This window comes from Ostrea edulis, chromosome 6 (assembly GCF_947568905.1).
Source record: "Ostrea edulis chromosome 6, xbOstEdul1.1, whole genome shotgun sequence".
Taxonomy (NCBI): Eukaryota; Metazoa; Mollusca; class Bivalvia; order Ostreida; family Ostreidae; genus Ostrea; species Ostrea edulis.
The window spans coordinates 80,898,743-80,924,036 of NC_079169.1; the positions used below are offsets into that span (position 1 = coordinate 80,898,743).

At 35.3% G+C, this 25,294-nt stretch overlaps 2 long non-coding RNA genes across 2 annotated transcripts; both read left to right on the forward strand.

Moving 5' to 3' along the window:
- The first annotated feature begins 1,151 nt into the window (after positions 1 to 1,151).
- On the forward strand, positions 1,152 to 8,639 carry LOC130046988 (uncharacterized). Its single transcript, XR_008796079.1, has 3 exons — positions 1,152 to 1,396; positions 6,707 to 6,824; positions 8,564 to 8,639. It is a non-coding gene; the product is annotated as an uncharacterized LOC130046988 (long non-coding RNA).
- A 24-nt stretch (positions 8,640 to 8,663) lies between these two features.
- LOC130046987 (uncharacterized) lies at positions 8,664 to 11,086 on the forward strand. Its single transcript, XR_008796078.1, has 2 exons — positions 8,664 to 10,708; positions 11,042 to 11,086. It is a non-coding gene; the product is annotated as an uncharacterized LOC130046987 (long non-coding RNA).
- The last annotated feature ends 14,208 nt before the right edge of the window (positions 11,087 to 25,294 follow it).

Consider the following 25,294-nt stretch of genomic DNA (forward strand, 5'->3'; position numbering starts at 1 on the left):
AATTAAGAATTTTATGTTCCTCTGTTTAGTAAGTTCGTTGACCGAGTTTTGAAATAAAAAAAGATTACATTTCAGATAAATGTTTGCATAAGTGCCGCTTGAAAAGGTGAGATCACGGTGACCTAGATACATGTTATTTTTTTTTTTTTTTTTTTTTTTAGAAAAAATAGTAGCATGAATTCATCATCGATTAAAGTAGTATATTCGATCTGTTGCCATAAGCCTTTAAACAGTAAGTTAAGTGTGCATCTAATGTACGTAGAAGCCTATTCAAAATGGTGCATGCATAACGAGGCAACCCCCCCCCCCCAACCCCCCAACCCCCGAATTGCTCCTAGATTCATTTTATTTTTCGAAATTGCAATCATTAAACAATTTATTGGTATTACTATAATTATGTACACTATATTTCTGAAAGCTAAAAAAAATAATAAAATAGATAAAAAAAAAACAACCACCAACTAAAACTGTTGTAATTAATATTTGGGTAGAGAGACAGTTATTACAAGATTATCTTCATAAGATTATCTTCATGACCAATATGGTAGTCTTTGTAATCTATCCAGCGTGCGGGACTTCAGATTTAAACACTCTCGTCACGGTTTTTCAGCAGGGCTATGAAATTACAAACCTCATCGACTCTTTATTTGAAAATTGCGACCAATTACCACCAATCCATCATACCCCATTACAGAGTTTCTGAAGATGAAATGTATACCTTTGACCTGGTATATTTTATTATTGGTGAGATGGTGCGACTTCTTAACGGGACAAAGATATAATTTAAGGATCAGAGATCCTCAACAGACAATGAACTTGAAATCTTCCAAAACTTAAAATGAGAGCGATTTTCCCATATGACGAATCACTTTTAGTTTAGAAATGTGTACTCCTTTATATTGTAAACAAAGAATACAGAAAAACAACTTTGATAAATCGTTGAGTGCAAACTCATCTCTTTCCATTGTAGATTGCAATTTCGAAAAGTTTTGCATGTGCATAAGAATTTTTTCTGACATGAAAGGAATTCATACAATGCTGCCTCTGTGCAAACATTGAGCAGTTCCCTAGAATATTTTGCGTATCGCAAAATCATTTCAACGATGAAATATATTATTATGTAAAAGTTTACTTCTGAAACACCTGGCTGAATGTGAAACCATGTTCACCTCGTCACCTGGAGTTTGTTCAGGGAAAAATTTACATGAACTCCACCCACCAAGGTTAAAAAGCCACGAGACTAGTAGGATTTGTACAAACACTTCACAGGAATGATAAGAGAATGACGTGTCATTGTGTACATTTGTACCACATTGTATAAGACGAATAGTTCTACTGGCATAGTTGTGTGTTCTTCAATCTGTGATTAAATCACGTGCACCGTGTTGGATATTGGGTAAAATCATAGTAGAGTTTCTAATATGCATGTATATAAATATGTAAATAGCTAATATGCATTTCTATCTATAAATATGTTCTTGTTGGTCGTTTATCAAATAAGTTTTTATTCACAGTAGATTCCCTTAAGAAATCCTCATAACATTTTCCCCAGTGCTCTACCGTGCTCTACCGTATGTAAAATATTTGGTAAAGCGTGATGGCATAAAGATTTCTACATGTATGATACGTGAACGTGTTAATCAATGAATGCTCTTCTTCCATTTAACACATGCTGACTAAATCTGACTGGTCCGTGGCAGCATACATGTCCAGATGGTCGAGCATAATGTCGCCGATGTCGAGAGATTACAACCAAAGTGGCTATCCTTCATTTTCATACAATGCCGTTTCAGCATGCATCTGAGTCGTGGTAATCTATAGCCACGCCTGTCCCATCAGAAATCATAATCACCAACTGTCGCGAAAGGTCCATTAGTCCGAACCCCCCCCCCCCCCCCCCCAACCCAATCATACGCTGCACACATATCTAAAATTATTGGTTTTCTGTTTAAAAACTTGACTCCAACGGGACATTTTCTTGAATATGTTGCATCGATTTGAAAAATTAGGCAATCTCATATACAGTACCTTGGAAATACTTCGTTATAGCTGATCAACTGATTACACAGGTACCCGGTATTATCAATATAGGATGTGTACTCTAAGACGTCTTTACGTTGTACTATATTGATATTTCAATTAATCAAAATTTAAGATACGCTAGAGTAATTTTCTTTTACTTAGGATTTCTGCTAGCAGGCATGAATTCAACCAATCATCTAGGAAGCAATAAATTCATAAATGTTTAGCGCATCGGTCAATGATGACCTTGTAAAACTGTACAACAGAAACCCTATTTGTTTTTCTACTACTGTGAAACAACGTCTTAAAGATCAGTATATATAAAGAAATGGCAAAGTGATAACCTTGAGTCGCCTAAGGGTCAGATATGCGGTATTTTCAAAAGCGTGAAAAATATCTGAATATACTACCTCAAAAAGCTAGAACAATATTTATTAAATTCAAAACTGCAAATCACCGTCTCCCAGTTGAGACTGGAAGATGGCGTGGCACTCCAAAAAGTAGTTGTCATATCTGTAACAAGGGTGAAATAGCTAATGAATATCATTTCATCCTCGAGTGTCAGTTTTGAAAGAGTGGCGGAAAAATATCTGTATAAAATTATTGTTATGAACGAAACTTTTACAAATTTTCTGAATTATTGTCAACTGCTGACTCCAAAGTACAATGTACAAGTTTATCAAATTGTGTAGTGTCGTATCTGAGATATATGACCAAGTCTGCCCTCCATAATTCATATTATCATTGTGCTCTTTTCACGTGTACCTTGTATGTATTGGTATATGCATGCATTGTCAATAGAACCCATAAAGTGGTGTGTGAGAGAATAAACTGAACTTGAATTCTAAAAACCCAGACAGTAATTAAGTGCTCCATCTTTAGTATGGTAAAGTTTATAAATGTATTTCCTAGGTAGTGTCCATTATAATAAGTGTTTCATTAAATCTGAATTTGTAACCTTGTACTTTTAAGATGTTTGTTTCATTATACATGTGATAAAACAATTGCAGCATTTTCATGAGGTCAATACATGCTTTAATTGACTTGTTTAGGTCGATAAAAACATGATCAATATACATTCATCAGGACGCGAAAAAAAAAACACATGAAAAAACAAAACAACCAAGTAATGACATCATCAGACTGCGAAATTTGTTTATCATTTTGTGTAAACACGTAATATCACCGGGGGAAAGTGTAAACAAAATATTGTTACCATCATTCTCTACATATCCAGCACATTATCTACTAATTCTAAACATAGCTGTAAGATCGAAATTGAATTTGGTGGAACAATTGCCAGCCCTAAAACGAATTCATAAGGAAGAAAGTTGTCCAGAAGCGCCAAAACGGTACATAGCTTTTAATCGTCTAATTCAGTCTTAATATTTACCACAACGACCATTTCTGTTTTCAAAGTCATAGCTCGGAATGCATGAATACGTTGTATCAATGGCCTTTATTTTTGCAGTTACTGCCCTTACACCGGAAGTAGGGATATGTTTACCGATGGGGTCCCAAGCTAGTAACAAATAGGGTATTGTAAAGCTTACGGTACAAAAACTTTATCATGGGCTGAGTTTTAACAGGTTGTATTATATCTCTTATAATAACAAGGTTTAGTTTCTTTGATTGTATGAAGAACACTTTGGAATTTTCGTTAAATTGAAAGGATGGGGAGAGGGTACATGTATAGATTTGATTCTTAATTCGTCCAATACCAAAACTTTCATAAGTAATCTGTACAACAACAAAAAAACCAAAAAAAATAACAACAGACACCTGGAAGCAAAAGCAATATGAAACCATATGATAAAACATAAATATAATCAGGTATGTAACATTGCTTTCAAAATAGGGAGAGGCAAGGTGAAGTTGACTATACAATTATTGGTTGAAAATTCTTGACAAGCAAAAATAAACTAAAAATATAACAAACTCAAAAGCTCCAAATCCTAAATCGTGGGGGAGGAAGGGGTGGGTGGGTGGTAAGGTTGGTTCTGAAATTCAATTCATTGCATGGTTCCTTAAATTTTAAAATAGTCAAATAGTGTTTAAATAGTTCGTTCCTTAAGGTATTCCATGTATAATGAAAGGATAATGAACAATTTTGAAGGATTTAGATCAACATAAAACTTTATTGTTAAATAATGATGGAAGTGAAGCGGATGAAATTCACATGACTGGTAAATGATTAGAAGCTGACCTTTTTGCACTTAAGACTTTTTGGAAGAGTTGTCTGCCCTTTGTAAAAATAAGAAAAATCTAATTTTCTAAAAATGTGTGTGGTCAATGATTAATTTTATTTCATATTTTCATAAAAAGAAAGTGTATGTAACTTTCTACCAAGAGATTAGTATGAATATATAATTTGTTTTTAAAATATTGTAATAAAAGATGCTTTTCCCATATACTTCAATGTTAAATTCTAGGTGAAATATATCAAGCAGTAAACAAAATTTAGAAAATTCCTACCGTGGGTTATTTTTATTTGATGAACCCTTCAAAATGATACCATGATTACAAATATTCCACCATCCATTTACTAGATATGAAATATGGTCATTACACATTGAATACCTTAAATACTATAATTCCATTATAATTCAATGCTATTATATAAAAAGGGAGCAAATTCAATGCTATTATATAAAAAGGGAGCAAATTCAATGCTATTATATAAAAAGGGAGCAAATTCAATGCTATTATATAAAAAGGGAGCAAATTCAATGCTATTATATAAAAAGGGAGCAGCCCAGACATAAAATTTGACTTCTTAAAATAACCAACTTAGCATGTAATGATAACAGAAAAAGTACATAGTCGGGAAAAAAGGGCAGCCCCCCCCCCCCCCTCTCTCTCTCCATGTTTGATGGTTTTTGTGTGTGTACTTTTGGTTAAGTTGATTTACACAAACATTAATTTTCAAAAGATTGAAGCACACGAGTACATTAAAAAACAAATTACATTAGAGATACGGATTCAATACAATATATAATTAACATGTTCCATAATTCATTGTAACTTGATGTACATATTTTTGTCCGCAGTGTGAAAGGATTGCAAGTTACGGTAATAATTGCATGCCTTGGTTGCACATGTAATTTCTGGCATATTCATTGTGTTTTTGGTCGTCGAAAATAGTGATAAAACGTAATAATGAAGAATTGCTGACATGCTAAGGACATAATTAACTTGATCTAAAAATGTTGATGACTGCGAAAATTCACATACTGGACACATAAATATAATAAATGACAAAGAATTTTTTACAGTCATATCATTTGTCAGTAATTTACACTTAATTTCTACAAAAAATCCTTAACTGGCATTCGATTGCAATCAGAAATAGTAAATTCTCTATTTATTCCTTATAATGACGCAATCTCTTGAGGATCCCCACTGTGTTGTGCGCCCTCTATATTCAGGGGGAAATGACTTGTGCTGTATATGAAAACATGCAGCTCTATCGAATTTAATTGGTGCCGCTTGGACATCTACACACACCACTACCTGAGGCTTACCTGCATGTGAACACGTGCGATCAACCGTAGTCGGGGCCTAATTATCATTTCATGATATGCGGCATTTCTCTATATCCGATTTCGTTGTAAATGGGGGTCACTGTAATCCTATGTAGAACTCTCAACCCGTCCTGTGGCCCCATCCTAGCCCAACAAACTTAAATCTACACTACGCAAGGAAGCTTATACATGTATATGAATTTGACATATTGTACCCATATGACTTTTAAGAAGGAATATTTTAACGATGTTTCTATTCCAATGTACAACTTCAGAACATTCTTTTGGTACCACCCTAGCTTGATTCGGGACTCTTGGTTTGAAAAAAAACCTTGAATTTTCGTTATATAAGAAAACTTTAATAAGTTCCAGTTGTCATTGAGAAGAAGACTTGCAAGCGTACCACTCTAGTTTGCACCTGTCCCTTCATTTGGACAAGCTTAAACTCCTTATATTTAGAGGCAACCCAAAAAGTTTTTAGGTGATAAATGATAGGATTAATCATATGATAAAAAAAAAAAAATTTGTCATGCTATTCTGTTGATAAACGGTTCTCAATAATATTGAGGTCACACCGTCCGTTCCGGTTTTGATGAGATTCTAAGATCATCAAAGATGTGCATGTGGTAGATTTTTCTCATAAATAGGTTGATGCCTTCCTGTCAAGCAGTTGATTACACTAATGCGAAGGGCAGATGTGAAAAAAGGCCCCCCCCCCCGAAATTCCCGACTCAACCAAGTCATCTGAAAAGAAAAGACTATGTAAACTGTGGATCCATCATTTGTGTAATGACAAGTTGAGGTTCGAGACATTTGTATGAATAAACGTGTACCGTGTGCCTGGTCTGCGACTCGACTGAATGTCTTCTTTTCTCAATTTCTTCTGACTCAAATCTATACAACTCCAAACTTAACTATTCGTGACTTGTCATGTTTACAGTGCTGTTGCTGAAATAAACCGGAACCGACGGTGTAACGTCGTAAATTAAACTTCAACAGCCGCTCTCTTAGCGGCGAGTAATTTAAAATATATGATGTATTAATCTTGATTTAATCGTTAAGCAAGGATATTTGTTCTTAAAGACTGTCATTTACGATATCAGTAAGCCATACTTTATTTATAAAAGCAACAATGTGGTTATGGTTGCCTTCCCTTTAAGGATGCTTTATGGCCATTGTGGCATGACTTGGACTTGTGGCTCCTAGGAAGAAGTTGAAATTTAACAGAAGACGAACAGAAAGACTATGGACAATCTTTGATCAGAGAATTAAGCTCGGGTAAGCTACAAATAGATACACCTTAAAATATGTGTATAGCGTCACAAAATCTACATATTTTTTCTATCAATTTTACGGGTTAGTTGCATACCGTGTACGTTTATAAACAATCTCTGTGTCTAGTACGAGCTTCTAATTTCTTAACGTTTCAGATTCTGACCAAACGAATACTTGGGGGGGGGGGGGGGGGGGATAATAGTAACCTTGACCTTGTCGATATGACATTAGTCCAGGGTCTAACAACCTTGACCTTGTCGATATGACATTGGTTCAGGGTCTAACAAGCTGTCTCGTAATGTGCAACCTTTGAAAGAAATATGACATTTTGATACCTGTATTGCACAATCACTACCCACACACATATAGTAGGGTGGAAAAGTCAGATGCTGTGTAATAATACGGATGAAAAGATAGATATGGTTAATTTATATGGACATTTTGAATTTTTTTAAATGTTCCTTCAACATCTAACCACATTCTGGAGCCTGAACTACTACATGTATGACTAGTGTTAGAATTTCTTATTGATCCCTTTGCATGCACCGAACTTATTAGGTGGATGGATGTATTTAAGCGCCCTAAGCTCACCTAAGTATAACATTTATTCTCTATATTTCTTCACTTAGATTACATGATCAATCGTAATTTTATAGTCAATATCTGATAAATTAATTTGAGTGACGAAATCGCATATTAGAAAAGACAACAAAAAATACGCAAAATACCGGGGCAGAAAGACAACAGAACACCAAGCCAATTGACAAAAAAAAATTAGGTCGCTCATTTGCAAGTTGATTTTTTCGCCTGAATATTTCACAGTGAAAGTCGACATGTTCTGTAGTCTTTCTCCCCCAGAATAACGAAAAGTCGACAACGGCACATTTCACAGATATAAAGCATCTTTAAAGATATTACAAATTGAAGTTATCTACTTGTAACGTCCACTTTCAAAGACAAATTGAATACTGCACATTTACTAGTATTATAAGTCTTGTATTTTCTAACATAATTTTCTTAAGAAAAAGTTTCACGAATTGAGAAAAACCCCTGAAACATTGACATTATCATTTCAAACTATAGGGCTAAATGTAATGGGATCCGTTAAATATTTTCTACGACGGTTCCTTCTATATCCAGATAGTTTAAAGGTAAAGTCTACATAACTTAAAGGGACTGGTTCGCGATATTCTCCAAAATCTTGTTTTTCACGTTTAATGACCAAAATATACTGTCTAATGTGTTTAATAAGATTCACCCCCCAAAAAACAACAACAAAAACCAACTTAAGATTATACCTCATGATAGAGAGTTTATTATTTGTTCTCACTTTGAGGTATGATATTGTTTACACAGTTTAGAAAATGTATGGTTATCGATCTAAGTTTATGATACATATATATCACATTCCAAGTATTCTTCAGGTAAAATGTGCCATTTAAAAGTTAAAATTTGTATCTGCGCAAAATAAAGATGCTTTAAATTACAAAATTAACAGTTCACTAGTTTGTTTGTAAACATAAAAAAGGGATCCAGTCCTGTATACATAATGTTTAACATCAGAAGTGAACAAAAAATCAAAACACATGAAGCAGTCCCTTTAATGTGCATGCCACATTGCCCCCACAGAAAGACATTTGTCAAAATTTGCAGACGCCTGATGTTACCGAGAATTCATCAATCTATCTCAAACACAAACACTATCAATAATGAACATTTTTTAATCATTTCTATTTCAACAGGGAGGTGTCGTCACTGAAGTCTTCCTTACCCAAGCATACTACACATGGATGTGGACGGTTTGGTTAAACTTAGCCCTGGGGGGGGGGGGGAGTCGGGAATGTGAACAGTTAACAGATTGCAGACTAATAACGGATGTATTTTGATCAAAGAAACTCACATCATGCTCACGTGAGTTTTCGGAACAGATGGACCAAAAATTCTCAAGATATCGCTATATACAATTATTGGCGTAAAGACGGACGGACGAGCGAATACAGCAATGTCTGTTGGGCTCCAAACATCTTATATGCAAGTCTGGATTATTTTTATGCCTGGAACATTCTTTATGTCGATGCCTTTATTTATGTACAATGTGCAAGGGTTTAAGGGGTTTCCATTCAGTCACACACACGAAAGTCTTGTTATTAACAAATTGTGATCAAGATCTAGGTCTTTTCAACATAGTGTACATGTAACTTTGAATCATCTGTAATATATTGTGAAAACTTTGGTAGCGAATTAAAGTCATTGTTGGTGGGGGCGAAAATGCTATTTTGGTTTTGGAACGACATGTTTATCAAAATTTGCTCGCTTTATACAATATGTCAGTTTGGGGATACCGTTTATAGATCGCAACGATTTGATTTTTACACGTGATTCACGGGTCATGTGTTGAACACTGCACGCATTCAATGAGGAACTTGACGAGAATAAAATAATAATAAATTATCAACGTAAAACAAGTGAAATATGTTTTATTAATAGCTATATTAGAAAGAGTTATTGGACTTATATTGGTGAATATTGGCTTTCGTTGGGTGCTCACATAGTTCGCGCATCTACACCCACCTCAGGCCATTATTCACTGAGTTAAATAACCGTATAACATTAGGCCAAGCCAATATTCACTAATTCAATAACTGTGTAACATTAGGCCAAGCCAATATTCACAAAGTTCAATAACTGTATAACATTAGACCAATCCAATCTTCACTGTGTTCAATAACCGTGTAACATTAGGCCAAGCCAATATTCACTGTGTTCAATAACCGTGTAACATTAGGCCAAGCCAATATTCACTGTGTTCAATAACCGTGTAACATTAGGCCAAGCCAATATTCACTATGTTCAATAACCGTATAACATTAGACCAAGCCAATATTCACTAATTCAATAATTGTGTAACATTAGGCCAAGCCAATATTCACAAAGTTCAATAACTGTATAACATTAGACCACGCCAATCTTCACTGTGTTCAATAACCGTGTAACATTAGACCACGCCAATCTTCACTGTGTTCAATAACCGTGTAACATTAGGCCAAGCCAATATTCATTGTGTTCAATAACCGTGTAACATTAGGCCAAGCCAATATTCACTATGTTCAATAACCGTATTGTAATAGAGTGAATTTTACATGTTTTTAATACTTTATTTCAGGGATTTTATTTATTGAAAATAAATTGCTTTAATTCAATTTCTTTACAGAGTTTTGAATTTTGATATGAGAATAAAGTTTTATCTAATTGAAATCATTATTATAACTATGACTTGTGTTTGTCTTGTTATTTCATTACTTATTAAATTTTACTGCTTACTATGCAGAACAGGTTTTTCTTTAGGATAATTGTTACTATTTATAGATCACTCTAGCTTGGTCACATGGTTTTTAGGAGGGAAATTTCTTTTGAGGACAGGTATTCTTGTTTTCATGCTTAAGTGGCACAGAAGGGTTGTTCGATAAAAGTTTCATATAGTAGTTTGTTCTTTACTAGTGGATTGATTTATTGGATGCAGATTTATTGTATTTGAGCAGGTTAGTATTAAAGTTAGGATGCACTATTTCTTTATTTTCACTACTTTATCTTGTCTGAGTGAATGTTTGAATGATAGACAATATGAAGAGTGAATGATCTTTGCAAGTTTGCACGAATGCTGTAAATAATTGATATATAATTAAATAAGATTCAAATTAATGTGTTTAACTTTTAAAGGAGAGAGTGAATGTATTACACTTTATAAATACGTAAGAGTAAATATTCATTCATGCAATAAATTATAACTCTACAGTAAATACCTATTTTATTATAGTTAGAACATCAACACATTCTATAAAGTAGGAGGATTTCTTAATGTTTGCACCGACCTTTGCACCTCATGGGAGGTAAGGTTAATTGTAGAGATGTTTTACTATAAATTCAGTATTTCACAAGCAAATTGTTAAAGGATTTATAGTCAGTTTTCGTTTTGTTCAATTCATGTACTTTAGCAGTTTAGCATGAATTATCTATTATTTAGAATTTATTCAGTTTGTGTATATCATAAACTCTTTACTATGATAAGCTTATTCATGCTAAGCTTAGGGAAAGATTATTGATTCAAGAAATTATTGTAATTCATAATTTCTATGTATTTTAACCTCTCTTTTAATATTTTGATAAGGACCTTGATTGTAAAACTTCTTATGCAGAGTTATTGTTATTGTATTCATTTTCAGGGTCATGCAACAATCATCACCACAATAAAGATAAAACCCACGAAACCGGAGTTATTATTATTACACTCTGTTACAGTATAACATTAGACCAAATAATTTACTTTATATTCCACGTCTGCTCCGTACTTAGAAAATTTTATTGAAAAAAATATTAACGGCAAACTAACAACTCAACTTCATGACAGACAGGATGATTTCAGCTTCTCCATCGTCAACTTACCATTTTTATGTAGCAATATTCCATCATCACTTGCATATGGTGTTTATATCTCTCAAATGATTCGATATGCAAGAGCTTGTTCTGAATATGAGAGAAACAAGTTGATGTTGCAGGTATTTCAACAGTCTCGCATAAGACTGGTATTTCGGAAATTGTTGGTCGTTATAATTGTCTAGTTTGCTAACACAACCCATCATTGGGTCAATGGATGTCTGACCTGTTTCATACCGTTTGTTATGCCGTTCTTGGCACACTGATTTGGAATACGGATAACTCCGTTTACCTGATCAAGATATAGGGCTCACGGCGGGTGTGATCGGTCGACAGGGATGCTTGCTCCTCCTAGGCACCTGATCCCACCTTTGGTATATCCAAGGGTCCGTGTTTGCCAAACTGTGTTTTATAGATTGATAACTGTTTGGTATCTTCACCTTTCACAATATAACTGAATTTGAGCCTGAAGTTAAAATCATTGTCATTCATTATTGTTATTACAGTATTCCATTGTATATGATGTTGCCCTATCATAAAAAAATTAGTATTCTAAAAGTTTTGCTTAGAATCACAAGATTTCTGGAACTTTCGAAAGATTTGACCCCTCCGACCCCCTCTCAAGTTTGTTTTGTGACGCGTAAGTTAATGAAGTAAAAGTTTATTCATCACCATGATTAGGAGATACCAGTGACCGACTTACGATACGTCTCACATATCCCTGTATTCGTTGCAAAGTAGAAAACTAAACCGGATCCTTCAGTCGTGAAAAGCAACAAAACTTTTTCCTGTGTGGATCGGGCTTAGAATAGGTCCTTAGTACCTCACGTCCCGTGGGGATCCGGGTTAGAATAGGTCCTCAATACCCCAATTGCTTGTCGTAAGAGGCGACTAAATGGGGGCGGTCATTCGGATGAGATCGCAAAAACCGAGGTCCCGTGTCACAGCAGGTGTAGCACGATAAAGATCCCTCCCTGCTCAAAGGCCGTAAGCGCCGAGCATAGGCCTATATTGTTGCCCTTCACCGACAGTGGTGACATCTCCGTGGGAGTGAGAAATTCTCGAGTGGGACATACCAACTGCCAATCTTCAAACAACGCTGACATGTGGAGCATTGGCACCCGTGAACTTTCATACTATAGTGGGTCTAAGGACAATGTGGACCAGTATTCTCTACCCAGAGTTCCGTGCTTTGCGTAACGCGCTCTCTGGTAAGAGAATGTGAGGACCAGTGGGTCTCTGTACTACTGGAACTTCGAACCAGTGAATCTTAGAACTGCTATACTAGTGGATTTTCGGACTACTGTGTCTCTGGACAGATGGTGAACCTCCCTATCATTGACCTTCGGAATAGTAAATACCGGAATAGTGAGCCTTCAACCACTTGATCGTGATCATTTAAAATTAAAGAAACTGAAGTCTGCTACGCGACTGATATACAAAAGAAAATCAACCGCAACAAGAGTACATCAAATATATGATTAACTTTTAAAGCAAATACTACAGATACACTGTATTTCAAACAAAATTCTGCATTACAGACATTGTTTGATTTCAATTTTCATCGTGTATGATGTCTGAAGTCGGGTTTCCTAGCAGATATTTAATATTCTAACTGATAAGGGTGAAATTAAACAAAAAGGATTTGAAGGATCGATAAAAAAAAAAAAAGTACTGATAGTTTCGAAAATAAAAAATTAAATAACCATAAAGTTCACGGATTAGAAAAGGCTGTATAGTCAAAAGAAAGTCGTAGAACAATTTCCTCTAGCTTTTTAATGTTAACAACTGTATATCACAAATAGATCACGGATCACTCATAATTTCCCCGATTCATCCCGAAAATTGTCGAATTTATCATCCAGACATGATTTTCGCAAACGATCAATTCATTCATCACTCTGTTTATGGATATAGTTATATACAAATTAAAAATTTATTTAATAAGGTTGCATCGTTTTTGTTAAAGAGGGGTGGGTGGGGTGGTCCTGTCCCACAAGGCCATGTATCTAAAATTCAGAGTTTGTGTTTCGTCTTGCACATGTACTAAATCTAAATTCTTTATACCATATGAATATTTGGTATTTAAAAAAGCCTAGTAGTATATCAGGAGAAGTTGACAATTCGAATTGATTTTACTTAATGCGAAGTAAAATTTAATGCGGATCCGTGCCAACACGGCATAAAGTACTTTGCATGTTGTCAGTTAAAAAGTTTGATAGTTTAGTGTTTATTGTGACATGTATGTCTCAGAAGTTCCAAAAGACCTGTTTTTGCTATCATCAACCATTCTTGGTTTAGCATCTCACTGAAAACATGCATGTACAGATAGTAGTGGGGTTTCTTTACACATGTTTCGGCTCCAAAATGTGCCTCATTCAAACACATGTGTATATTTATATATATGTATTTCTTTGAAACATTTATTTTTGCTGTAGATATTCATTTTCAGCAAATACAGGTCTATCGAATTTGAAACAATATATATATTTCTTGAAAATAACAAAACAATATTTTGGAAACAAAGATTATTCACAAAATTTCATCCACAATAATTATAAAAATATGATCATAAATCGAAATTATTTTAACCCAATTTCGCGTATTAGATAAGTCTACTAAAAATTCATTATCAGTTTGAAATCGTATAATACCTGCTCATGTGTTTCCTGTTGAGCATCTAGAAATTTAAATTTGCCTTCCAAAAATAAAGAGATTGCACGCAAGCCAATCTGAGTTATATGCATGTTTGATCTTGGACGTTACTAACACAATGTAATATTCAATACTATAAAGAACGAGGCCCCGACCTACATGTGTATAACACATGTACATTAATTATACAGATAGAAGTTTCCGAGAACACGTGATATATATGGGGGGAAATAAAAATCACATATGATAAAACCATTCTAAAAATGAAAAGAAAAAGCATTTATATGTACATGTATATCAATAGGATTTCCGTAAGCATCTGATCTGTAAAAGGGGGGAATCGGTTACTGGGAACTTAATAAATATCAAGTTTGGGGAAACCAAAATGATTTTCTTTTGACCTCCAAAATTCTAATTCTAACCCATTAGGTTTTTTTCCTGCTGATTGGAGTAGACGGTCCTTGAGGTCTTCATTAACATGTAATAGGTTTCGATATGCTTCTTTTCCCTCTGAAGAACAAACTGCTTGTTAACGCTCGTCTTGGAAGACTTGACCGCGAAGCCTGCTTTGATTCGTTTTCACGCTTGTTGAGGAATTCTGCTAAAACAATTAGAATTCCTTTGATTATCAAAGACAATATTGTTGTGGCTAAACCTTACACAAAAGAAGAAATTAATTTGTTTTTCGTGTACGCATAACTATTAGTAAGTGTTTTCATGGCAAATCCAATTCTATTCTCTCGGAAGTCAGTGCATGTATTATCATCTCGTTTCTTGTATCATGTTACCACCGGTCACACTACGGTAGTACTAGATACAGATTGAAATAGGGCAACTGGGTAAAGACCTAGAGTCGTGTAACCGTTGTGTAAAAGATTAAACAGAGTGTTGAATTCAAATATACCAAACTTGTAGGGATGCTACCTTGAATACTAATTTTTTTCTCTCTCTGTTATAGGTCAAAGGACAAGGTGACGGGGGGGGGGGGGGGCACTGCGTAGATTTTACAAGGTTTAATGATTGAAAACATGCATTAATGTTCCTGATTAGGAAAATTAAGAAATCCCCACGTCGCGAGGTAAAGCATTTGTTTTATTTGCCTGTATGGGGCAGTAGTACTGTTTATATTCATTCGAGCTCATGACGTTTTAAGGCGGTCAACATTTGGGTCTTCACAAAGACCATAATTATTTCTATGTCCTTGAATGAAACATTAAATAAAATGTATCAAAAATTAAGTGATTGAAGAGGTCTAAAGATCTCAATAAAACAACTTGGCAAGCATTAACAACAGGATCTAAAATACAACTGTGTTAGAAATCGTTCATTAAAGTCTACATTATGGCAGCGTAACTTCTGCGGAAGGGTATATAAATGATTGCTGGCCAATAAACTTCATTTTGAATATCTTTCCCGCAGGACATTTTGTCGATGTTTCGTGAAGACCCCCCTCAGTGCTGCTCTACTGGTTACAGCTTTCATTGTGTTGAAGGTGATTGGAATGCTTGTCAAATAGATTTAACCAATTACAGTTTTTAGCTTGATGACGAAGCATTTGCAGTAAATGATGTTGTGAACCAATTAAATGCGGCGGACATTAAAGATTTTCTAACCACTACAATGTCCAGGTCATCGTCACATGTACTGTACCCACTGCTAACCGAACACAGTCATGTCGATCTTTCTTCTAGTTCTAATACTTTAGTGTTTCTTACTCGAGATTTAGAGTTATTTGAAAACAGCATAATACCTGTTAAAACTTACTACATGTAGATCCATGTACTGAATATTTTCAAAATGTCTACAGGATGATTTATTGTCCATCACATAATTATGTAAATTATTTGCTGTTTATAAAATGAAAAACCATTCAAACCAGAAATATATAAGGTATGCATCTATAAAGCTGTAATTTTGAAATAGTTTGGGGTAGAAAAGGTTGGTGTCTTTTATTTCGAGCTCACAGGGATATATCCCTTGCATTCTCTCACCAGAGGGCGCGCTACGCAAGCTTCACTTTGTGGCGTAACGCCCTCTGGTGAGCGATTGATATCCCTTGGTGTATCGTATAAGACATTCATCTATAGAAATTAAAACATACTTTCTGAGTCTCTCTTCATCATATAATTAATGAACATGATAGAAGATCTTAATTTATCTATATTTTAATCATCCATGCCAAATAGTACTAGCTTCACAATGACGATGACAGTGAGTGTACGATGACAGTGAATGTACGATGACAGTCACACCTGTGTAGGTCAGTGACTGGAAACCACGTCTCAAGAAGTATATGCTGGAAAATTAAATATTCTTTGTCATGTCCTCTCTTCTCATACACAACGTCTGTGACGTAGATAATGAGGTGCCTGGAGTGAATGACACATTTTTCAAAATATTTATTTTCGAACAAAATTCGACGAACCCTCGTTTTCTTTAAAAGGTCAATATTTTGTTCAATTTGAAAAATGGATTGTGCCTACAAGCACTGGTACGCATGGTAGTTATTTCAAATTATTAACAATATTTTGGGTTTCTATAAGAATTCTAATTACACTTAAAAATGAAAATATCAAAATAAAAAGCAAATTACTCAAGTACTTCAAGACCCGATACAAACCTCTATCAATCGATCTTGATAATAGTGTTTTATTTTGATAATTTTACAAATATAAGATTTTATGTCATACTGTCATTTAATTTCATCTACTTGTAACTGTGTTTTATTGCTGTATTCCTCTTATTACACTGTACCCTTGTAAAGTGCCTTATAGTAATTTGTTTTATATATTGCGCAATATGAATTTCATCATTAATATTATTATTAATGGCTGTAGTGGAAAGACTTTTTGATAATGACAAGCTCATGTGGAATTTGACCACTTTCACCTCGATGAGAAAATAAAGCATACATGTACGTGTAATGAATCATGGAATAGAAAATTGTTCCCGTGTTGTCCGCGAGATGAAAGTTGGAAGTTTGCGAAAACCAAACTGAATGAACAGTTTTACACGCCATTAGCTCCATGTACAAACTGGAACAGGTGTGATCCTGTTAGCCAGACGGACAGACGCCGGATGACGTAATCCCTAGAAGCTCGTCCTGTACAATAACCGAACCACTTCTTTTTCACAGATAGTAAATCGTGTCTAAAACTGACAATGAGATCAGTCACAGTGTATCATATACACAGTGAGTTAACAGCAGTATATACACAGTGAGTTAACAGCAGCATAAAAACAGTGAGTTAACAGCAGTATATACACAGTGAGTTAACAGCAGTATATACACAGTGAGTTTACAGAATTATATACACAGTGAGTTAACAGCAGTATATATACAGTGGGTTAATATCAGCATATACACAGTGAGTTAATATCAGTATATACACAGTGAGTTAATATCAGTATATACACAGTGAGTTAATAGCAGCATATACACAGTGAGTTTACAGAATCACATACACAGTGAGTTTACAGAATCATATACACAGTGAGTTAACAGCAGCATAAACACAGTGAGTTTACAGAATCATATACACAGAGAGTTAACAGCAGTATATATACAGTGGGTTAATATCAGCATATACACAGTGAGTTAATATCAGTATATACACAGTGAGTTAATATCAGCATATACACAGTGAGTTAATATCAGCATATACACAGTGAGTTAACAGCAGCATAAACACAGTGAGTTAATAGAACCATACACACAGTGAGTTAACAGCAGTATATACACAGTGGTTTAATATCAGCATATACACAGTGAGTTAATAGCAGCATATACACAGTGAGTTAATAGAACCATATACACAGTGAGTTAACAGCAGCATATACACAGTGAGTTTACAGAACCATATACACAGTGAGTTAACAGCAGCATAAACACAGTGAGTTTACAGAATCATATACACAGTGAGTTAACAGCAGTATATATACAGTGGGTTAATATCAGCATATACACAATGAGTTAATATCAGTATATACACAGTGAGTTAATATCAGCATATACACAGTGAGTTAATATCAGCATATACACAGTGAGTTAACAGCAGTATATATACAGTGAGTTAATATCAGCATATACACAGTGGGTTAATATCAGCATATACACAGTGAGTTAACAGCAGTATATATACAGTGGGTTAATATCAGCATATACACAGTGAGTTAATATCAGTATATACACATCGAGTTAATATCAGCATATACACAGTGAGTTAATATCAGCATATACACAGTGAGTTAACAGCAGTATATATACAGTGGGTTAATATCAGCATATACACAGTGAGTTAATATCAGTATATACATAGTGAGTTAATAGAACCATACACACAGTCAGTTAACAACAGTATATAAACAGTGGGTTAATATCAGCATATACACAGTGAGTTAATATCAGTATATACACAGTGAGTTAATATCAGTATATACACAGTGACTTAATATCAGCATATACACAGTGAGTTAATATCAGTATATACACAGTGAGTCAATATCAGTATATACACAGTGAGTTAATATCAGTATATACACAGTGAGTTAATATCAGCATATACACAGTGAGTTAATATCAGCATATACACAGTGGGTTAATAGCAGCATATACACAGTGAGTTAATATCAGTATATACACAGTGAGTTAATATCAGTATATACACAGTGAGTTAATATCAGCATATACACAGTGGGTTAATAGCAGCATATACACAGTGAGTTAATATCAGCATATACACAGTGAGTTAACAGAACCATATACATAGCGAGTTTATAGAACACATATACACAGTGAGTTAATATCAGCATATACACAGTGAGTTAATATAACAATATACACAGTGAGTTTACAGAACCATATATACAGTGAGTTTACAGAACCATATATACAGTGAGTTAATAGAACCATATACACAGTGAGTTTACAGAACCATATATACAGTGAGTTTACAGAACCATATACACAGTGAGTTAACAGCAGCATATACACAGTGAGTTTACAGAACCATATACACAGTGAGTTAACAGCAGCATATACACAGTGAGTTTACAGAACCATATACACAGTGAGTTACCAGCAGCATATACACAGTGAGTTAACAGAACCATATACATAGCGAGTTAATAGAACCATATACACAGTGAGTTAACAGCAGCATATACACAGTGAGTTAATATCAGCATATACACAGTGAGTTAACAGAACCATATACACAGTGAGTTACCAGCAGCATATACACAGTGAGTTAATATCAGCATATACACAGTGAGTTACCAGCAGCATATACACAGTGAGTTACCAGCAGCATATACACGGTGAGTTAATATCAGCATATACACAGTGAGTTACCAGCAGCATATACACAGTGAGTTACCAGCAGCATATACACAGTGAGTTAACAGAATCATATACACAGTGAATTAATATCAGTATATACACAGTGAGTTAATATCAGTATATACACAGTGACTTACCAGCAGCATATACACAGTGAGTTTACAGAACCATAAACACAGTGAGTTAACAGCAGCATATACACAGTGAGTTTACAGAACCATATACACAGTGAGTTACCAGCAGCATATACACAGTGAGTTAACAGAACCATATACTTAGCGAGTTAATAGAACCATATACACAGTGAGTTAACAGCAGCATATACACAGTGAGTTAATATCAGCATATACACAGTGAGTTAACAGACCCATTTACACAGTGAGTTAACAGCAGCATATACACAGTGGGCTAATATCAGCATATACACAGTGAGTTAACAGAACCATATACACAGTGAGCTAATAGCAGGATATACACAAAGGGTTAATATCAGCATATACACAGTGAGTTAACAGCAGCATATACACAGTGGGTTAATATCAGCATATACACAGTGAGTTAATATCAGTATATACACATTGAGTTAACAGCAGCATATACACAGTGGGTTAATATCAGCACATACACAGTGAGTTTACAGAACCATATACACAGTGAGTTACCAGCAGCATAAACACAGTGAGTTAACAGCAGCATATACACAATGAGTTAATATCAGTATATACACAGTGAGTTAATATCAGCATATACACAGTGAGTTAATATCAGCATATACACAGTGGGTTAATATCAGCACATACACAGTGAGTTAACAGAACCATATACACAGTGAGTTAACCGAACCATATACACAGTGAGTTAACAGCAGTATATACACAGTGAGCTAACAGCAGTATTTACACAGTGAGTTAACAGCAGCATATACACAGTGAGTTAACAGCAGCATATACACAGTGGTTAACATCAGCATATACACAGTGAGTTAATATCAGTATATACACAGTGGGTTAATATCAGCATATACACAGTGAGTTAATATCAGCATATACACAGTGAGTTAATATCAGCATATACACAGTGAGTTAATATCAGTATATATACAGTGAGTTAATAGAACCATATACACAGTGAGTTAACAGAACCATATACACAGTGAGTTTACAGAACCATATACACAGTGATTAATAGAACCATATACACAGTGAGTTTACAGAACCATATACACAGTGAGTTAATAGAACCATATACACAGTGAGTTAATAGAACCATATACACAGTGAGTTTACAGAACCATATACACAGTGATGTAATAGCAGCATATACACAGTGAGTTAACAGCAGTATATACACAATGAGTTAAGAGCAGCATATACACAGTGAGTTAATAGCAGCATATACACATTGAGTCAATAGCAGCATATACACAGTGAGTTAACAGCAGCATATACACAGTGAGTTAATAGCAGCATATACACATTGAGTGAATAGCAGCATATACACAGTGAGTTAACAGCAGCATATACACAGTGAGTTAATAGCAAAATATTACAATTAAGTGAGCTCCATTTAATGAGTTCGCAATTCTTTATACAGTGATGTAAACAGTACCATATAGAGTGAATTCACATCACTATACACAGCCATACATAGTGAGTTAACAGCATCCTACACGAGTCAAACATTAATAAATTACCACGTGTAGGTGCCCAAGCCTTTTGAAATTAACCGCATTAATAGTGCATAAACCTTTAGAGTCAAATAATTATAGGCCCATTTCTATTTTAACAACAATATCAAAAATTATAGAAAAAGATGTCGCAAAATATGTACAACAAGAGGTACTGTGAGCAATGCTCACTAAGAATACCCCCCGCTTACCCCAATTTCCCAAAGGGTGTTGGTAATAGGTATAAACTACCTCTTTTCTGAGTGTAAAAAACAAATGGCATGACAAACCGAACCATATTGCTACTTCGATGTCCAGTTCGCTTGACCTTTGACCTTTTGACCCCAAAATCGATAGGGAACATTTTCATCCCATGGGTAGTCCATATGTATGATATGGTGACTGTAGGTGGAAAGGATAACGCTTTAGAGCCCGGAAACCATATTGCTACTTTGATGTCCAATGCGCGTGACCTTTGACCTTTTGACCCCAAAATCGATAGAGAATATTTTCATCCCATGGGTAGTCCATATGTATGATATGGTGACTGTAGGTGGAAAGGATAACGCTTTAGAGCCCGGAAACCATTGCGTCTACAGACGGACGGACGGACATGCAGACGGACAACCCGATTCCAGTATACCCCCCCCCCCAACTTGTTGCGGGGGGTATAATAATAATACATTCACTTTTTGCAGATTTTGATCTCAAGGTAAAATCTAAATCAGGCTTCAGGGGTTTTCACTCTTGCTAATCAGCTCTCATAACAGAATTGAATGGTTAAAAGAAACGGACCAAGGAAGATTTATTGATATTCTCGACTTCAGTAAACCAAACCTTGTGAATCATGGTAGTCTTCTCTTTTTTAACCACAATATTATAATTTTAATGCAAGAATTGTATGGTAGTTTAAATCACAATTACGTGACAGAATTACATGTGTCCATCTGTCCAACAACAATTATTATATCAGCATGTCGCAGCGACAGTTCTATAGGGGTCTATACTATTACTAAGACCTCTTTTATTTCCTTTTGTGGATCCGGGTTAGAATAGGTCCTCAGTACCCCTTGCTTGTCGTAAAAGGCGACTAAATGGGGCAAAACCGATGTCCCGTGTCACAGCAGGTGTGACACGATAAAGATCCCTCCCTGCTCAAAGGCCATAAGCGCCGAGCACAGGCCTAAATTTTGCAGCCCTTCACCAGCAATGGTGACGTCTCCGTATGAGTGAAATATTCTCTCGAGAGGGACGTTAAACAATATTCAATCAATCAATCAATTTCCTTTTTATATTAATAACCGTCCACTGTGTAATTCATTAATTAATGATGATACCACTCTACATTCCCCAGCAAAGATTGACTATTTATTGCAAATGCATTACCAATTGATATTGATTGCATAGAAAGATGTATTTCGAATTAAATGGTTCTAAATGCTGCATAAACAAACCGTCGGTATGCATCAAAAGAGATCAAATTTTTCATACTATGATTATCAACTATATTCATATCTAACCAAATGCTAGACATTGTAATACAAGAGAAAATCCTTGGAGTAGATTTAGATAAGTCCCTTTGGTACAAGATATTTATTCATATTGACCATGTGTGTAAATCACTGTCTCGTCAATCGTCTTCTGTAGAACTAAAACTATCAATCAATACGTTTCATAAAAGGAAGTTTTGCTAAAATCCATTCATTACGCCAGTTTGTGTATTAAATTTTATTCTACTACCGTAACGGATATTGCTAATATCAAAGGAATGCTGCGGTTATTATTCTGCGATATACCTTCATACGTAATAACTGAGTATGAGAAAATTGATACGCATTTCACTTCCACTTCGTGTTTTGCTAATGCAACAATAAAGTCGATAATTGATAATTCAATTTAAAGCTGTATGTAATTATGTACCAAAATAATACATGACCATCGGGTCATACAGCTTTAAATTTATCAACTTTCCCTTAATTACATGCTTGAAAACTTCTGCATGTAAAAGAAAACAGTGAGAATATTATTTAGAAAGTAAATATAGTGTGGTACATATATAAATCATCCGGAAAACCTCGGGCCTTTCACCCAAAGCACGGTGTATTCGGTGAAAGGCCCGATGTGTTCCGGATAACGCATAAATTATACAGTGTTAGACGTCTATGAATAGCCCCATGCGCGTCAGGGAATCCAACATGATGTATTAACTCAGACGCAACTGTCTAGTTTTATGGCTGAAAGAGTGTAAAACAACGAATTACTAAATGGTATTTAATATTTTTATTTCTATTAAACTTATGGCACGGTTCTGTTGTAACAAAATACACAGCTTTACACAGATAAGATCACCGATGACCTGAAAGTTTGAACTGGTCACGTGACTGTCATTTGTAATGGCAGAGTGACGTCGTTGTTTGTAAACACCGATTTAGAATTAAATAATTTTAGTTAAAACATGTGAAATAATGTATGACATGTCATGCAGCCTCATAACTACATACGTGCGATGATTTAATAGCGTATACGAGATGGGGGGGGGGGGGGGGGGGAGTGTAATTCGGACCATACAGCTTTTAGAATGATTACAAAAATAAATCAATATATGTTGCAAAACAAATTCATAAATGACTGTGAAGAACTTGTATATAGCAAATTTCCATTTATATCACCTGCATCTGGTGTTTAAATTTCTCAACTGATTTGATACGCAAGAGCTTGTTCTGCGTATGATCAGTTTTTAGATCGAGGTAGGCTACTGACAAACAAATTGCAGGGGTTTGAACAGTCTTGTTTAAAGTCAGCATTTCGCAAATTATATGGCCGTTCTAACAAGCTAGTTTGCCAATACAACCTAACATTGAGACAAATACTCTCTGACTTGGTTCATACCGATTGTTAGACTGTTCTTGACACACTGATTTTGACTACGGATAACTCCATTTACCTGATCAAGATGTAGGGTTTACGGCCGGTGTGACCGGTCAACAGGGGATGATTACACTCCTATGCACCTGGTCCCACCTCGTTATCTTCACCTTTCGTTCAATATAAATGAATCGTCTGCATTCCGAGATCGATACATGTCGATCCACAGACAAGTTAATTCTCTTCCACGAATGGGCTGTGCATTCAAAGAAGTTGGTGTAATCCGTTAAACACCAAGCTAAATACTTGAAATACTTTTCAAAATAAATCTAGTATGCCCTACCATATCACCTTACCGTCAGCAAAAAGTCCGTATCTGAAACAGCCATGATGATGTCACGGTGATATAATTCGTAGCTGCGTAGACGTTTCTGGGCCGTAATTGAATAGAAATTTTCGTAGATGATAACCTCAACGGTCTCGAAATGTTGCCTACATGTATGTATCAGCTTTTAATTTAAAATTTTAACTGCCACATGCTTTAGCCTTTCAACCTGAATTGGGTCCATATGAAATGCAGCAAGTTACTGTGAATAAGGAGGCTCGAAGTATAATAAATGTACATGAAATCTTTTTCTATCACAAACTTTTCTTTCCATTACAATTTTTAACGAATGATCTTGCATTTGTCCAAATGACCTTGACACAATATCATTACCAAATGACCTTGAGACAATATCATTACGCTTGAGCTTAACATGTATCAGCTAAGGTCAATTTTTCATTCCCTGTGTTTTAAGTGCCTACAAAGACTGTGGTGTTTTTCCTCCAGGATATATCGGCCTTGTTCACATGTCTACATGCCAGTTTGTCAACGCTCTCTGGTAAAGAGGGAGTGTGAAATAAAGGATTCTTTAGCATTTTCTCTGGTTCGCAGATAAATATACCATTTGATTGATTGGTCGATTAGTGTTTAAATGTCCTTCTCGAGAATTTTTCACTCGTATGCAGACGTCACCAATTTCGGTGAAGGACTGCACACTTTAGGCCTATGGTCAGCGCTTACGGCCTTTGAGCCGTGAAGGATCTTTATCGTGCCACTCCTCCTGTGACACGGGGCCTCGGTTTTTGCGGTCTCATTCGAAGGATCGTTCCTATTTGGTCTCCTCTTACGTCAAGCAAGGGATACTGAGGACCTATTCTAACTCGGATCCCCACGGAAAAAATCATATACGGGTATTAAAAGAGTATTTGTCTGCTCATTGTAAGGAAAAAACTATCATTTGAAACACCATGAAATTGATTGACTGTATCTTGTTTATCGTCCCTCTCCAGAATTTTTCACTCATATGGAGACGTCACTATTACCGGTGAAGGTCTTCAAATTTAGGCCTATGCTCGGCGCTTTCGGTCATTGAGCAGTGAGGGTTCTTTAGTGTGACACGGGACACCCGTTTTTAAGGTCATCTCCGAGGACCCGTGACATTCACACCTGATGCCTGATGCCAAGCGTTT